We start from the raw sequence: 17,927 nt of genomic DNA, 5'->3' as shown, positions 1-17,927 counted from the left end.
GAGCAGCTAGCAGAGAGACAAGAAGCTAGCAGCAGCAGTCACTTGACAGAGCGGTCACTCAATCTGACCACGCCCTAATTTATGCAAAAACTTTAAGACCTAATATAAATAAAAGGGTCGTGTTAGAAAACAATTCACTCACAGATTCATAATCATGAAGGTGGAATCTAACTATATGGATAATAAAATGTATGGAGCCAGGGGTAGAAACATGTTTTTTTCTGCTGTAAAATTGGGCATTTTAACATGGGGTCTATGGAAATTGCTCCTTTCTGCAGCCATCGCCTATCGGCCAATATATGAACTGCAGTATGTAGCACTTCCGTATTGGCGTCCCGGCTCTTCCCCAGAGTTTGCCGCTTGCCTGAGATGCAGCTTCTGTCCTAAACGGCTTGTTGGAGCTCCTGCCCCCCCTCCCTGTGAGCCCAGTGTGGTCCGATTGGTCAGCTCGACCACTCTGTTCTGATTAGTCAACCACCAGAGAGGCTCCGCCCATGTCTAACAGTCTTTTTTTTGGCTCTGAGCGGAACATCAGTTTTACAATGGCGTCGGTACAGCCGTATATGTTTGAACCGGAGCCCGATCCTGAAAGTGAGACAGACCGACGTGATAGACCTGATCCACCATCCCAAACTAGACTAGAGCAGGCGGTTTCACAGTGGAAAGTTTTTATTTTGTATCGCTCTTACATTTCAGATGTAATGTTGGAACTGCATAATTTATCTACATCACAGTAACAAGTTTGTCCGCTAACTAACCAAACTGTACCTACAACTATTGTTGTTTAGGTGCACTTGTGGAAGCTGCGCCATGATGCCTACCGAAGTGGAAAACGTCTGTTGCAAAGAAATTAGAAAGGTAGCCTAGCCTAGCTGACAGTTACAACATTATGTAGCCGGCTAGCTGAAAATACCAACAGTAGCACACAACATTATATGCCATGATATACACAATACATATCTGTCAAGTCAATAGACTATATATATATATATATATATATAGACTATAATATGCCCTTTTATTTATTCCTTAGTAATCTTCGCCATAGTTGGTTGAATTGCTAAATGTGTTATGTTACAAATATCTAACCTTCCTATAGTTTATAACACGAATTAACCAAGTTCCAGCACCTATTATGTGCACGGTACACCACCCAGGACTAGAGCCAAACTGTCTCAACCCATACACCCCCACAGAAACAGTCTGTACGGTCAGTTTGGCATCCGACTGTACTGGAGCGGTGGTGGGTACCGGGGTCCTGCTGTGATGTACTCTAACCAGAGTTGGGTTTAACGCGTTACAAAGTAACGGAGTAGTGTAACGCGCTACTTTTATAATTCAGTAATCACACAGTTACTAACCTTGCCCCGACACGCGTTACTTCGTTACTTACTACAAATCAGTCATAATCACACTGACAGACAAGAGGGGTTTCCGCCGCAGGTTTATATGTACGTAATCTGCGCGTCCACATCTCCACGTGCAGTGCTGCATAAACATGGCTGAGTCAGCGACAACTTTTGAGGGGTGGAGGTTATTGGAGATTGAGGATGTTTAAAACCAACCTCGTCTCCGCGTGTCGTTTGGTAAACTGGGTAAATTCGTAAAAAGGAAGGGATTAAGAAACACCAGAATGCAAGTTAAACAATAATCTTGTTTTAATGACACAAAGTAACAATACAAATACAAAGGAAGTAATTCCTGCTCTTTCTCCGGTCTTACTCTCTGTTCAGCCTGAAGAAAAAGAGAACGAACCAAAGGAAAACACAGGCTTTCATACTAAAACACAGGAGGAGGAGGTGTGCGTGTTTTCCCCCAGAGGTCATCTTATTGGGAGAGACCAACACATGGCCTGTCGCACCCAATCAGTGCAACACAGCAGAAGAAACCCGGAAACAAAAAGTCTCTTTCAGTTTGACGAAAACCAGATACCTTTTGGTGTCTGGTACGAACCTGCTCTAAACAACAAGTTTCCTTATCTTATTTCACATCTTGCAGCCAGCACACACACATCCCCTTTATGGCCCTTTGTCCCTGTGTCCATCTTCCCCCCCTCAGGTTACCACACACAAGTTAAAAGTATGTTTTAAGATATAGTTGTTATAGTTGGCTAAATATACGTAATACATGTAAATTACTTTCATATCAATAATAACGAGGAACACATTACCTATGCTCTTAAGCAGTATTAGAGATGCTTTTCAAATAGTCAAACTTCACACAGGCCCAATATAGAGAACACACTCATTTGTCCTGCAGCCTTTCCAGCCATTTGAGCTATTGTTCACATCTTTACTTCAAATAAAAGGTTTCACATTGTATATTTCCAGCTTCCTTTACACATACTGTTATTATTAATACAAAGTAATTAACCACACACATCTATTTAAAACAAGTAGATTTCCCTGATAATTGACATGTTGAAAATCTTAAGAAGAATGTCCCCTCCCCCAGCTCTCTCATCCCTGTCACAAAAGCTGCTTCCATTTCATATAGAGTAATAAAACATGTTTAAGCTAATTTCTCCACAATGTTTGTAGCCATTTAGTACCCACACATGAAAGAATACAAACAGAGGTATAGTTGAACAGTAATCACGCAGCACATATATTTACTGCAATGAAAACACACACATTTGCCCTAAGCATGTGTAACGCACCCTCTTCTTTTATGAGGGAAACATTCCAGAGTTTTGGAGCTATCCCCAAATAAGGATGTCCCCTATTCACATCCCTCTCTGAACACAAAGAATTCACCTCAATATATTGGGGAGGAAAAATATACTTTGTCCCTTCAAATTTAACACACATGAATATATATAAGGTGACATTAAAATGAATATACCAGATTGAACTTTCCTGCCATAACACGTTACTTTAATACTTCAAATAATTCAAATAATACTTCAAGGTATGCCCATTATTTTGAGTTCGTCTGAAGAATAGACAGGAATGTGTGTGACGGTGAGGTGCAAACTGTGTCCAGGCCAGAAGCTGTTATCCACTGCTGTAAACACCACGTCAAACCTCAACAAACACCTGCAAAGAACACATGCTAAGGTGAAGCTAACGCACACGCTATTTGTTGTTTGTTTATATCACGTAGTCTGTTCTTCCTCTGTCTTCCGGTTTTTGCCTGTTTTGAATGACTAATTCACCGCCGCCTGCTGGTAAGGAGAGTTACGAATGCGCAGTTTGTAGGTGCTCGGCGAGTAAAGTAACAAGTTACTTTATGTAGAGAGTAACAAAGTAGTGTAATATATTACATTTGTTTAGTAACGACCCCATCTCTGACTCTAACAAAGTTAACGTTTTTACATTCATAAAATTAATTTTATATCCGATGAAAACAGTCAATTTCCTAAAACAACACTTTCTTGGACACATTGCTAACAAAAACAAATGCAAATCACAAAATATTAGAGAAACTTAGTTGTTTTAGGTTTGTTAGCTTGCCAGCTAGATGAATATGCTAACCTATGTTTGCTAGTTGTTCAGTGTAATATGCCGACCAACAACAGCCAACAACAGCTAGTGGTTCATATTAGGCTAGCAAGAACATGTTTACAACTGCAATCTTATACGGGTAGTCTGCTACGTTCGCTCATTCATTGTAGCTGGTTTAAAAACAATGTTTTCCCTAGCAAGCTCATGTCTAGCTCTTGCTAGCCTTCTTGTTAGGCTCGGTAGCATACACGCTGGGAACGCCAGCTATAATGTAATTAAGTTTTGCGACTGACCGTACGGTAAATCACCCGGAGAATACTGTCTGAGTATTTTGTGTGTGAATGTAGACATTCTCCTGCTATGAGATACATGTAGGCTACATATGTAAGGCCATCTGCTGACATTGGAGTTGATATATGGAAACACTAGCAACTTAGTTAGCCCAGTTAGCACTGTGTCAATGGCTTAGCAGCCCGGAAAACGTTTACAAATTTAAACCACTAGCCGTGGTAGATACCTTGTTTGTTTTAAACATCACAAATACACAAACAACAATGCATACTATTACTTACAGGCAGTGGTCAAGTTGTAAAAAAAAGCCAGGGGGGATGGTGGATCTGCATGCCCCCCCCCCCGGAGATTAAAAACAAAAACTAACCTGCAATTCAGGGTAGTTGAGTAGACTGGATAAATGTTTGGTGCTGACTGCCTTAAGGGCCCTTAATTTGATCTGATGACAGCGCATTTGGTGGGAGACCAACGTTGTACCCTTTTACCCTTTTGATTAGTGTTTAAGCACAAAGATAATTATTATATTCTATTACTGTAAAACAACTTGCATGCTATGGATATATTACGTGTCAGATACTCCTGTCATTGATCTTGACCAAGGCACCTCAGAATTAGAGTTGGTCCCATGGCTACCACTGCTCCTACATAGTTAGGGTAAATGCAGAGGACACATTTTCCCACTGGGTGCAAGTGCAACTTCAACTTCAACTTCACACTCACAATACCTATAAATCTACTGGGAATTCATCCATTAAATGTTGAAACAAAACCTCACAAAACATTGAACATGAATCCTCTCTAGTCAAGTCCATTTTAATTCAAGTGCAAGAACATGGATTAAACAAATATACTATTTACAAAATCTGAAAATAATACATATAATATGATATACAAATACAAATAAACAGTTTTATTCAATGGCTACCAACCCAATTCTCCCCTATACTGTAGTATCTCATAGGATCTTCCAAAGAGTTTCATAATCATGTTTTTTAATGACAACTTTCCGGGCTCTTGCTCTCAGATCATTAGCCAAGCTACGACTTTGAAGCCAAGACTTGACATAAACTTCTGGTTTGAACATTTGTAGTGGAGGGCCAACACACTTGATGAAAAGCAAGGCTGACATACTTTTTACCTCTAGCGTGCTTCTAGTTGTGGTTAAAATGTTCATCTGACTGAACCCACGCTCAAACTCAGCTGTGGAGATGACCAGTGTGTTCACTGCTTGAAGGAGGGGCTTTAGCTCTTCTGGTGCTTGTGGTGTCATTTCATCAACAGTTTTGAGTTTCACCATATCAACATATTCCCTCATTCCTCTCTGAATTTGTCTGCCATCATCAAGCTTGAAAAAGTAGCAGAGTTCCTGTATTTCCTTTTCGGCATAACGAACACCACACACATCTGGCCAGTTTGATGGCTGCAGCACTTTGACATTGTCAAGAAAGCTCTGGTACTCTTCTTTGCTTCTCTGTTTTCCAGGCAGTGATCCCATTCTTGTCTCAATTTTAGCAGCCAAAGCATGAAAACAATTTTGGTGGTTTATTTCTCTGCTGTGTCTTAAATTATTTGTTAGTGGCACCCCTTTGAATAGCTTCAAACCGATTGCAGTCTGAGCCACTTCTGCCGCTGGTCCAGGCTGCTCTGCCATGGACTTAAACACACGGACCTGCCGACTGAGTATTGCTAAAGCCTTGGGGAGCGTCATGTTTCTGTCTTGAAGAGAGAGAGAGAATTCAGACAACTCTTCTAAAGCATCATACATGATTCCAAGATTGTGCACAAAGGTGACATTAGAAAGGCGATCTATTAAACCACTGAACATGCATTTCTCTGTTGAACTTCTTTTAGGATCAACTGAGGCATTGGAAAAGTGCTTGTGGATTGCAGGGTACTGCTGCCATACAGCTTTAATGGTCCTGTAACTGGATGCCACCCATCTAGTGCTGAGAATTCTCCCTATGTTCAGACACTGTAAAGCAAGTTCCTCACAACATTCAGTGAGCTCACGGCGGTTTTTGGCCGATGCATGATAGAGACTGTACACTTTGTCAAAGAAAAACTGGAAGTCATTCATCCCTACAGTTTCTTCAACAGCATCTCCAACACTCAGCTCAAGACGGTGGTTCATGCAGTGCCACACCATTACGTTTGGAAACTTTTCTACGATTTTGGTTGCAACACCTGCTTTACTTCCAAGCATTACAGAAGCTCCATCTGATGCAAAGCAAACAAAGCGTTCACTCAGAATAGCTTCAGAGAAGCCATGATGTGACAGATTTTTCATTAGAGCTTGATAGATTTCACCTGCATTGGTAGCAGAAAGCTCAACTAGATCCAAGAAGAATGTTAGGGGCTCTTCACTCATCCCTAAGCTCGCTCTAATATAAATGATCAATACTGATTTTTTACTGTCAGTTGTAGCTTCATCTATCATAACAGAAAGTTTTGTTCCACTTTGAAGGACCTTTCCAACTACTCTCTTTCGCATTTCATTTGCTATGTGTTGGCTGATTGTTGCACAGGAATAGTCTGAATGTAAAGTTCTTCCCATGTCTAGTCCATTCAAGACTTGCAGATCAATATTGGACGGTAGATCTGTGAAAGGCCTTCCAGATTTCACAATCTTGTAAACTGTACGAAATACCCTATCAGTAGTTAAGAAGTGATCCCTTTGCATTTCAGAAGTCAATGTTTCCAATGTCTTTTCTTTTGCTTTTTCCATGGTTTTCTCAGCTGCTTGGTGATAGTCTGACATTTTATGCTTGTGTATTTTCTTACGAAGAGACTGCAGCTGTGCTGCTCGGTTTGTACCATAGGCTGTAACCTTAACGTTGGACCACTCCTCAGCAATATGCAACTGGCTGCTCCCACCTGTATTTGGCCCAACCACTTTCATTTTCTGGCAGGTTAGGCAGCCAAGTTTTTTGCTTTGACATATTAGCCATGGATAATATTTTTTTTTCTCCCTGAACTTGGTAGATGTCCAGCATTCAGGGATATCTTGCTCATTATCTCCCTGGTTATTTTGGTCAGAATCATCGACACTATCTCGCCCTGCTTCTGCCTCCTCCTCTCTTCTTTTTTCTACCACAAAAACATAAAATCTATGTTAAAACCCCACTTGGTAAGATACATTTCCCCTCTTCGAAAAAGAAAAGTGTCTATTTAGAATTATCAAACCTGTTCTTTCTCCAGCCCTAGGCTCCTCTGCTCTCCTTCCTGCTTCCTCGCCATGATTATCCTCTATATGAAGAAAACAACGGCATTATGGTTTTGTTAGGATGAGCAGACAGTGAAGTAGGCCTACTGTCAAGTTGTGTTTTTTTTTCATATACAATAAGAGCGATGACATTCAACCACCAGAAGCCGCTATCACACGATTCGGAGGCATGCATCACATTTAAAGCTTTTTAAGTAATACATTTTGGTCGCTCACAGTGACTAAAGGTGCAATTTTCACACTTAATTTATATTATATGATCTCACTAAAATGAATGGAAAGCTTATCAAACAAAGTGCTTAAATCACTAGTGGATACATGATCATCGAATTGATACACAAAATCAGCCTAAAGATCCTCCAGGAACCTTAATTCAAATGGGTTCTTTCGGAACCAGTTTTCATACTGAAGAATCCCAAACTTGGACTATCTACCATCCTTAACTGAACTTCACCGGCTGTTTCAGGAACCGTCAACGACACCTGTTCTTCTCTGTGTTCTTCTGCCCCTGTCGTCTCTGCTTGTACACTAGCTTGCTCTGCCTCATCCTAAATTACATTTAACTTTTTTCCCCGACTGAACATCTCTAGGCTAGTTAAGTGTGTTGCTTATGCGGCCGCCTAAGCAGTAAAGAGCTGTGGGAAACCCTGCGAGATATTCCATGTGAAAAAGAAATCAAATCTGACATTAACTTTGTGAATATAAGAAAGGTCTAACCTGACGTTGGTTACTATAGCAGCTAGTACTAGCTGCCTGGCGTTAGGCTAGTTAACAAGAAAAAAAACGTAAGCTCCCAAACTATAACTCTGTTGTTATCGCCTCTGTCCAGAGATTACACATTTGGTGACATATCAAAAGTATTCTTGACTTACCTTCAGTGGTACTTTTTGTCCTCTTAAAGCCGAAGTAGTCCCTCAGGTCAAGCTGTCCTTGTCGCTTACTGGCCATGATGCTTGCACAGGCTGCGCTGCTATCGTTGACGCTGACTGACTTGACATCAATTTCGTGATCGTGATATGTGCACGAGCCCCTCGTCAACAGTATTTTAGCGGCTAAAATAATGTGGACGAGGGGCACGTGACGTGCACATATAAAATGTAGAATGTTGAAAATTAAACATTGGCAATATTTCCACATTAATTGATCAAATAACAGGGGATGGGAAGGGGGACAAGGGGGATGGTTTTGACCATTTTAATACCTAAGGGGGATGCCATCCCCCCCCATCCCCCCTCAACTCGACTACTGCTTACAGGTTGTGTACCCGAATCTCCCGCTGGTCCAAACAAAGTAGGAACAGCCTCGTCCTTCAGTACCCTACGCTTAGGGTTGCCAACCGTCCCGTATTAGCCGGGACGCCCCGTATTTGAGCCAAAAGGGGCGTGTCCCGTACGGGACTTTGTTTTTCCCGGAGGCGTCTATCGTTATTCCAACCCAGTTTAGATTTAACCACTCACACTTCCGCATTACGCAAGGATCGACGTAGCTCTACGCGATAGCGTCATAGACATGGCACACCCGCGAAATCTGAATCTGACAAGCAAAATACCTTCCTTATAAAAACGGCATAATATACAATATAATAGTGCTTCTTTGTCAATATGACTGACGACCACACTTATGCAGTGCTGAGGTAATATTAATTCATCATTTAATATTAATTCCTGATGGATATAAGAGGGATACATTAGCAAACATCTGTATATATAGCCTATATATAATGTTTCGTTTTTTTGTTTGTCATGTAACATGTTAACGTTTATTTAATATTTAATAGACATTTATAATATGTTATAAATGTCTATTTTAACATTAATAAGATATTAAGGTTTTGCCATGTAAAAATGAAATGTTGGGACATTTATAAAAATGTATTCCATGTAAAAATGAAATGTTGGGACATTTATAAAAATGTATTCCTTTACATAAAAGTGCTTTCCAGAGGTGTAAGAAGTGGTAAGATCTTGTACAAGTACCAGAGTGTAGAAATACTCAAGTATAAGTACTAAAGTATTAGCATCAGTATAATTACGAAAGTATTAGCATCAGAATAGTACCTGAATAACTATAGGCTCTTTTTTTTTTGCTTTCATTGCAGACCTCGTGTTTTAGTGTGCTCTGGAGGCACACAGAACAATAGGATTACCCGCAGTTGAAGGTATCTGATAAGACTATCTCTCAATAGTAAGATGAACATCAAATTACATTGGATGTGTTTGCTCATATCAATGCCTCACCTACACATCATCATCATCATCGTCATCATCTTCATCATCATCATCATCATCATCATCATCATCATCTAAACTATACCACTTAATAACAGACTTATTGTCCAGATAAAAGACAAGGCATTACAAAGAATAACATGCAAGCACATGAAGTACATTTAAAGAGAATATAAACATTTTTTTAATATATTTTTTTTAAACAGTATCATTAAATAATGCTGTGTGTCTATAAATGAATGAATACATCTGTGTGTATAAATGAATAAATACATGTGTGATTACATATAAGTGTGTGTTTATAAATATATATATATATACATATATGTTATTATATAAATGAATAAATGTGTGTATATATATATATAAAATAGTATCATTAAATAATGCTGTCAGATAAATGAAGTACACAGTAATAGTCAAGGTTATATTCAATATTCTGCACTTACACCATTTGAGATGATATGGCTTTGATTACAGGATCGTTTACTTTCAGTCAACAAATCCTTTGGAAAGACAAAAAACAACTATTCAATATCCTGCATTACTGTGACCGCTATAACTGCCGAAGATGAAGTCTATGACGCTAAAGCTACGTTCTTGCATAATAAGGAAGTGGGCGCGGTTAAATCTAAACTGGGTTGGAATAGAGAACCGCAGTGACGCGTCGTAAAACCAGCAAGTAAGTTAGCATTTTTAGCACTTCCGGTTCCTTCCTCAAAAAGCAATGCATTTTTTCCATAGGGTTTTGGAAAATAGCACGAAATAAGGTCTGTGGTTGACACAAATTTAAGAGATAAGTCACGTTTTGTTCTACGACATTAAATACATCAGCAGTGACCCCACTGGGGATTTTTGAAGAGTTTACGTGTCTGAAAAACGATGGTTGTTACCGAGTGGCTGAATAGGACTACAGAAATTGTCGAGGCCGTTGTACGTCATTACGCAGAACACGTAAACACTCCCGCTACTGTAAGTTTGTTTTCCCCTGTGTTCTGCTTGAAAGCAAGTACCTGCCTATCTTTAGTATCTGTATATCTATATCTGACCATTAGAATCTGTATTTTTGAAATTGTCGTTTTTAACACAGTAGTTTTACAAATTATAGAATAATTCATTACCAGTGTTTTCCAATTTTACTCGGCAGTTCGTTTCGTTAGCTAACGTTAGCTAAAGCTAGCGCTACTAGTTAGCTACGCAATGGTTTGTTGCTTTGCTCCGGGTTGCAGCCACAGGTCTTCGCATGAAACGTGCTTGTTCTATCGTTTCCCGGCCAATGTTTTCCAAAGGAGAGTCTGGATTTGTGCCATGAGGTAAACTGACGTTACATTTTTGTCCATGTCACGGTGAAATGTAAATGATGGGTAGTGACTGTATCGCCGTTTTAGAGATGGCACTGCTGAAAAGACCGCAACATAAGTAAAGATAATGAATACATCCTATTAAAACCTGTGTGGCTTATATGATAAGTCTAATTAGTACAAGCAGCATAACGTTTCACCATGTAACTAAAGATTGTAGTCAGGGAAATCAGTTTGACATATTGAACTAATAACAAATCACCTCTGGCTGGCAGAGAACTCTCTGCTCCATAGCTTCTCTTGGACGTAAAATCACATGTACATTTTACATTTATATTCAATTTAATATTCCATCCCTCACATACTTTTGTATATATAATAACTTATATTTTGTTTTTCTTGTTATGCTGCTGCAACACAAACATTTCCCAAATTGGGATCAATACAGTAATATCTTATCTTTATTAATTAAGAAATATAACTATTATAATTAGTGTAGCAGCTGACACCTATTTTCAATATGGATTAATCTACCATTTATTTCTTTAGTTTAATTTTCATCTATAAAAATGTCAAAATAGTGAAAATGTTCACGAGACTTATCAAAGTGCAAGGTTATATCTTTAGATGTTTTGTTTTAGCCTATGTACTGTATGTCTTAATGCTCTTACAGTATATGTGACGGTGTGACTTCCATGAAACTAATATTTTATATCTTCCCAACAGACGAGCTGACAGGAAACCTAACACTCTAACAACCACAACATTGCAAAGGCGAGTAAATGTAAATTAAAAACAATTCACAATTTTTTTATTTCTTCTTCCTTGCAGTGAGGTGAAGCTGACCTTGCACTTGGTGCCAGTAAGGATGTTCCTCACGCAGGCTGAATGTTTCTCCTTCCTTACTGACACAGAAGCCCTTGATTTGCAATGCTTCACTAATTGTCATTTCCCTGGCTCCGTAGGGACACTTTACCTCCAGCACAGCGGAAGACCCTACCAGACATTCTGGAGATGCCCCCAACAATCCTGATAGGGAGAGCCACAAATCTGACTCATGGACCTGCATCTAGGTTGCAGTGGTGAATGCCCTGACGCCCTCACATTCATTCATAGTCCCCCACTGTACAGACAAAACACCATCAAGGGGCTGTTGTTGCCATAGCACCCTGGCAATAAGGGAATAAGTCACACGCTTTGACCTCAGGACAGCTCAAAAGTTGCTGGCAGTCAACCTTCCTTTCCTGAACAAATGCCAGTTTGGGTTGGTTCGCTGACCAGTGGTAGCCACCTGAATTGTCCTCTGTTGCTCTTCAGACAATGCCATGCTTGCCACAATTGCCTCAGGTCCCTGATGCCCAACAGATTTGATCATTTCAGGAACAGTAAGTGTTTCCAAGCTGTAGTGTTCCTTTTCTGGGTCGGGGGAGAGAAGCCAAGAAATTTCTGAAAACCTACCCCCGGGTCGGTCCCTCAGCCAGTCACGATCTTCGGAGGTGGGCTCTCTTGTCAGCGGGTTAAATTAGTTATTGGTTTCAACAGTCACATTAAAACAGTTACTAATTTAGCTTACTATCACCTAAAGAACATATCTAGGATTCAAAGACTAATGTCACAGCAGGATTTGGAAAAACATGTCCATGCTTTTATCTTCAGTAGACTGGACTACTGCAATGGTGTCTTCACAGGTCTCACTAAAAAATCTATTAGAAAGCTGCAGCTGATTCAGAACACCGCTGCTCGAGTCCTCACTAAGACTAAGAAAGTGGATCACATCGCTCCAGTTCTGAAGTCTTTACACTGGCTTCCTGTGTGTCAAAAATACTGCTGCTGTTTATAAAGCACTGAATGGTTTAGGACCAAAATGCATTTCTGAGCTCTTGCTAAATGATGAACCATCCAGATCTCTCAGGTCTTCAGGGACTGGTCAGCTTTCTGTCCCCAGAGTCAGAACTAAACATGGTAAAGCAGCATTTAGTTATTATGCTCCAAATATCTGGAACAAACTCCCAGAAACCTGCAGGTCCGCTGCAACTCTTACTACTTTTAAATCCAGGCTGAAGACTTTTCTTTTTGTCGCTGCTTTTAATTGAACTATTCATATCTTAGACTGCACTGTAACCTTTATCCATGTATTTTTTCTTTTAATGTTTATTTTATTAGCTTTTCTTTTTAATGACTGATTTTAAATGCCATTTTCTTAATGTCTTTCATTTTTTGTAAGCACTTTGAATTGCCTTGTGTTGAAAAGTGCTATATAAATAAACTTGCCTTGCCTTGCCTAATAAAGATTTCATGTGACACATACAATTGATTTGTTGATGGGAATTAATGTGAATAAATTAACTCTAGGTTAACGGTACTCTTGCTATCACTACTCACCGACACTATAAACCTTGTCCCTCATGCTAGCCCTGACAACACCGGTAAGCACACCTTCATCAAGGCTGCACTATTACGTGTCCTGACTTGTAGTGGTTCTCTCCTATCTACACTCTTCTTGTCATCTTTGTAAAACGATATCAGACTGGTAATTGACACAGCCATGACTTCTAGTTAAATTCAGTGTGGCTAAAATGAAAAGCTTTGTTAAAATATGCAAGCACGCGAAAGTCAAATTTAACTTTATTGTCAAATATTCTACATGTGTTATACATCCAGAAATATCGAAATATCGTTTTCCACAGTGTGACATGTATACATAAAACAAAATAAAAAAGGCCTAGATAAACGTGGTATACATTAAACAAAACAAAAAGGGCCTAGATAACCGGGGTATACAGTTTAAAATGTTCATATATTTAATTTAAAGTGTTCAAAGTGCAGTTTCAGTGCAAGTCAGTTGAAACGATCTTAAGTTGGCGTGACGTTGAAGTCGTGCGACCCTGCTGCTGTACTGGCTTGTAGTTTGTTTATAGCATAACGTTAGCATTTCGCTGTTGGCGACTAGATTTATGATTCAGAAATTATAAAAGTAGGGTTGACATGTGGAGATTATCCGGCTGAACAAAACGTGATCCCTCTCTTAAATTTGTGTCAACCACAGACCTTATTTCGAGCTATTTTCCAAAATCCTATGGAGAATTTGCATTGGTTTTTCAAGAAGGAACCGGAAGAAGTTTACTTCCGGGTTTTACGACGCGTCACTGCGGTTCTCTATAACGATAGACGCGTCCCGGACTCCCGTTTAAAGGAAAATAAATATTTCGCACGTGTGTGTGTGTGCGTGTGTGTGTGTGTGTGATTTTCTCCGGTGGGCCGCGGGTGCGGCATCATTGTTTGTGTGGCATGTCAGCTTGTTCAGCCTGACTATTATAATGTAACCCATTATCCCTCTCTTAATTCAACACAATTGTTTTATATTTAATAATTCCATAATGTATAAACCTAGAATACTACAATAATGCTATAATAATACCCAAAAATACTATAATAACAATAACTATAGTCCTAACTATACTATGATCAACTTCAAAAAATGCAGAGTCTGAAAAGTGTTTTAAAACCAGGTCTCCCATACTGAAGAGCAACGCTTATCCCACTGCACCACAAGGCCACTTAAAGCGTTGTGAGAATAAGTCTTATTTATAGACTCCTTAATAGAGTGACGGGAGATTTGCCTGTCTTTTCTGCCATCAAAATGAACAAACGATGTATGAAATCCCTAATCCGCCAGAAACCCGAAAATCTTCACGCGCGCAGGGGACACATGCATGTGTCCCGTTTCTCCATTTCTGGAAGTTGGCAACCCTACCTACGCTGTGCATATCCGGCCTGAATCTGTGCAATGTTTTTGAAGCTTTGGTCCGTGAAATGCCGCGCACACAGTACAATACCTCGAACATCAGAAGGAACAGTGTTAAAAATACATTTCAACCACTGACTTCGTTGTGGTTCTGCCCTCGGTAAGGTATACATTGGAGATTTCCCCTCACAATACAGGCAACAGACCCTTGTTGTCATGACTGGATACAGTTTTGAACTGAACCTGAGCTTCCAACAGTATATGTTCGGCTGGCAGAGGGTGTGGCCATAACTCTGGGCATGGCAACTGGGTAAAGTCACGTCACTGTACCCAGGAAGACAAAGAGAAATCTCCAACGAGGCGTTCTGGGGCAGCATAGACAGGTCTTTTCTGTATTAGAGTTTTACTCGCTACAAGGTGTACTTTAAGGGTTTGTGACTCTGCAGACCGTTTACATGCATAAAAACCTTCATAACACACAAGGGGACGGGTAATAACCAGAAAAGCATGACATGGGACCTTTAAAATGATACTTACATTAGACCTGCATTAATTGACATTTTAGTGAATTGGGGAGAGCAAATATATGTATAAACAACATTGACATATGGCACATTGGCTTTTTTTTATCCCTTTCTTCATCATATGAATTTAACAAGTCAAATAAACCCCTTTTTAGCTCGGGTTTTGGTCTCTTCCAGCTCCCTAGGGAAAATTGTGAAAAGAAAATTGATGTGGCTGCAAAGCAGATTGTTCACAAGTAGGTGTCATTTCTCATTGTGTCTTCTGTTTGATAAATTAGTTAAAATATATTGACAATTTTTCTAAATGGTGCCATTGGAAACAGTGGTCATGAGTCTGGTTAGACTCAACCAAACTTAAGATTTGCTGGATCATATACCAAAATTACACCACAAATGCACAAAAAATAAGCTGAGAAAGCTGCAGAGTTGGGTGGTTTGTCCACTACTGGTAGATAGATGGGAATGTCTGTCCATTTGTAATAACTATTGATAAAGCTTATAGTGAAAGGTAGAGATTAGACATTGTAAAAAATCCCAGCACATTCCTCCAAGTAATTTTTGTTTCTCCCCCAACTGTATGTCAAATAGACAGCAAGTGTTTTGACCTCTGAATTCCTTTAAAAATGCACACACAGCTGTTTTGAACAAGTGCCAAACAGACAGAATGCTGAGTGCCATATGCCATTTAGTTCAAGGCTTGAATGTTAATATTGAGACATGTGTGAAATTACATAATCACATCATCATTTCCAAAAGTGGCGCTCATATCAAAGATCATATCTGACAGCTGTTCTGAACACCGACCAGGCTATTAATAAGAGGTTGTGCTCCCTTTGCGCATGCACCAACCGGCTGTACATGACATTTAGTCATTTGGCTAGTTTAGAGACACGCTTAATATCACCACGTCAAAATATAGATATGTAAGTACCTGATGTGGAAGTAGAATAATTATTAATCACAAGTGATGATTTTGGGGATAGAGTTCTTGGGCGTGAGAAACTGCATCTTTAGAGTCCAACTCTTGGTGACAGATGCTTCGTCTTGGTCCGTGTACCACACACAAAAAATTTCACAAGGCATGCACAACATCCAGACATGCACATGTTTACATGCACACTGGTTTAACATTCTCAATTAAATTCTTCAGCTGCTGCTCTCGAGTTGTCTTGAAGGCTCACGATTAATGAACCCAGCAGAATGTTCATGCATAGTGAGGGTCATAAATTGTCCCATAAAGTAGTCATACAACAGCAAATGGTAAATATGCAGAAGCAAATCATATGTGACCAAGTTCTACTTTAATAAAACATGTATTTCTTACATTTCTTACATCTAAAATCCTTAAATATATATAGTGAACCTGACTGTTTGGTGTTATGTGCATGCTAAATAGTAATCAGAGCTCACTAAGTGATGTACTACAGAGCACCTGATGAAATATGTATTTACATAATACTGATGGTCAAGGGACATGGTCAGTGGTCCTTAATATAGAAAGGTTAGTAAGTGGATGGAGTGAAGGAATGGGATTTACAGCAGTGCTAGTGTTGATAGAGTGGGTGAAGACAGGCTGCTAAGATATGGTTACAGCCTGACATGCCGCTTCATGGTTGGAGTTCTGGCTAATAGAGTTGTACCTCTCAACGTTTCTATTGAATTTAACCTAATTTTGGAGACATTTTAAAAAAGGACATTGTTTCTGTGTGTGCACGACCTTTACACATCTCTGTGATGATGTTTAAAGTTCGGTGGACATTTGTAAATACAGAAACAGGCAACACATACAGCTTTAAGATATTTCCTGTAGTTTTATTATAAGAGTGTGTGCATTTTTACTGTGTACAGATGATTTGTGTAATTGCTACTACTACTCAAAATTACAACAAGTTCTGTTTTCAGATGCTAATTTAAATATAGTTTTGAGAGCGTTGTTGCTGACTTGATCTCATTCTGAGAAGTGGGGAATGGATATTATGCGGTTTTTCTTGCTCCAGAAAGATGATTACCAGAGAATATCCAAACAATTATCAGGGGACTGACATCAAGTGTAATACAATATTTATGATCCCCAGAAGACCCTAATGACCTTGGATGGATACATGTTGGATGGATTTCCATGAATCTTGTAGATAGGTTATTGGGTCACCTGGCACTAACAGAAGTGTTTGCTTAAAGTGAAAAACATCTGAGGATGCAATGGCCCAACATTCAGTCTGGACATTCTCGGTCGTCAGAGGATTAATCCCAACAACTTTGGGGGCCCATCAGGTTGAGATTTGTACTTTTAAATATAAATATACCTGCTAAACTTCAGAATGTTGGCATGGCACAGAGTTGCAGGTGAAGATATAGACTGTTAAGATATACTAACTAGCAAAAATGGTTGAAGGAAATCCTGTTGTATATACCAATGGCATACGTTTGGATGCCTGTTCATCCATTGATGTCATGACGGCAACACTAATCATGTGTATTGCACTTGATAAGGTCATGCTTTAATACAAACAACAGTGGCAAGGGCCACCTCATTGCATTGCAGAGTATGGTACTATTCTGTGTGCTTGCTGTCAACAGTATGGGAGAACATGCTTATATAAGTAACTAATCAGATTTCTTGCAATCCTATTATGGAATCTCAATAGCGCGATTGACCTGAGAGCCTGTGTGAACACTCACTGAGGGTACAATAACTCTCTTCACCTCTCCAACCTGGCTGGGACGAATTACGAATAAGCAGTGATAGCAGCACAGGTGCGCAAAGGTGGGGTTACAGAGGTTATGTCCAGAATGCACGTTTTATGACGCCTTTTGGTCCTGCCAAGAAAAATACAAACAATGGAATGAGGAGGGAGGAACGAGGCATTTCCATCAGTCACGTTACAACACAAGTGTTCTTTCTCTACGCTCTTCTCCCTCCTCCCAACAATTTATTTTCCATCCAATGGATCCAAACGCCACCCACACAGTGCTCTTGTCTCAGGCCTACAGCAGGCTCTGTGACTGTTGTTCATTTAAATAATTGTTTGGTATGAGGCTGAGCCACAGCAATGCCCGTCCAGTTATTCCTATCATGGGGTAACATGGTGGCGCAAAGATTCCATAGAGATTTAATGGGGGGCAGAGCATTGGAAACTTATCCCGCCACAGTACGGTGGCTGTTATTCAA

At 39.7% G+C, this 17,927-nt stretch overlaps 1 long non-coding RNA gene across 1 annotated transcript; it reads left to right on the top strand.

Annotated features, from left to right (window-relative positions):
* The first annotated feature begins 10,189 nt into the window (after positions 1–10,189).
* LOC307038053 lies at positions 10,190–12,799 on the top strand. Its single transcript, XR_013807866.1, has 2 exons — positions 10,190–10,501; positions 11,216–12,799. It is a non-coding gene; the product is annotated as an uncharacterized lncRNA (long non-coding RNA).
* The last annotated feature ends 5,128 nt before the right edge of the window (positions 12,800–17,927 follow it).

The sequence above is a fragment of the Notothenia rossii genome, assembly GCF_949606895.1.
Source record: "Notothenia rossii genome assembly, chromosome: 4".
Taxonomy (NCBI): Eukaryota; Metazoa; Chordata; class Actinopteri; order Perciformes; family Nototheniidae; genus Notothenia; species Notothenia rossii.
The sequence above is the reverse complement of the archived record's forward strand: the minus strand, read 5'-3'. Positions and strand labels throughout refer to the sequence as shown.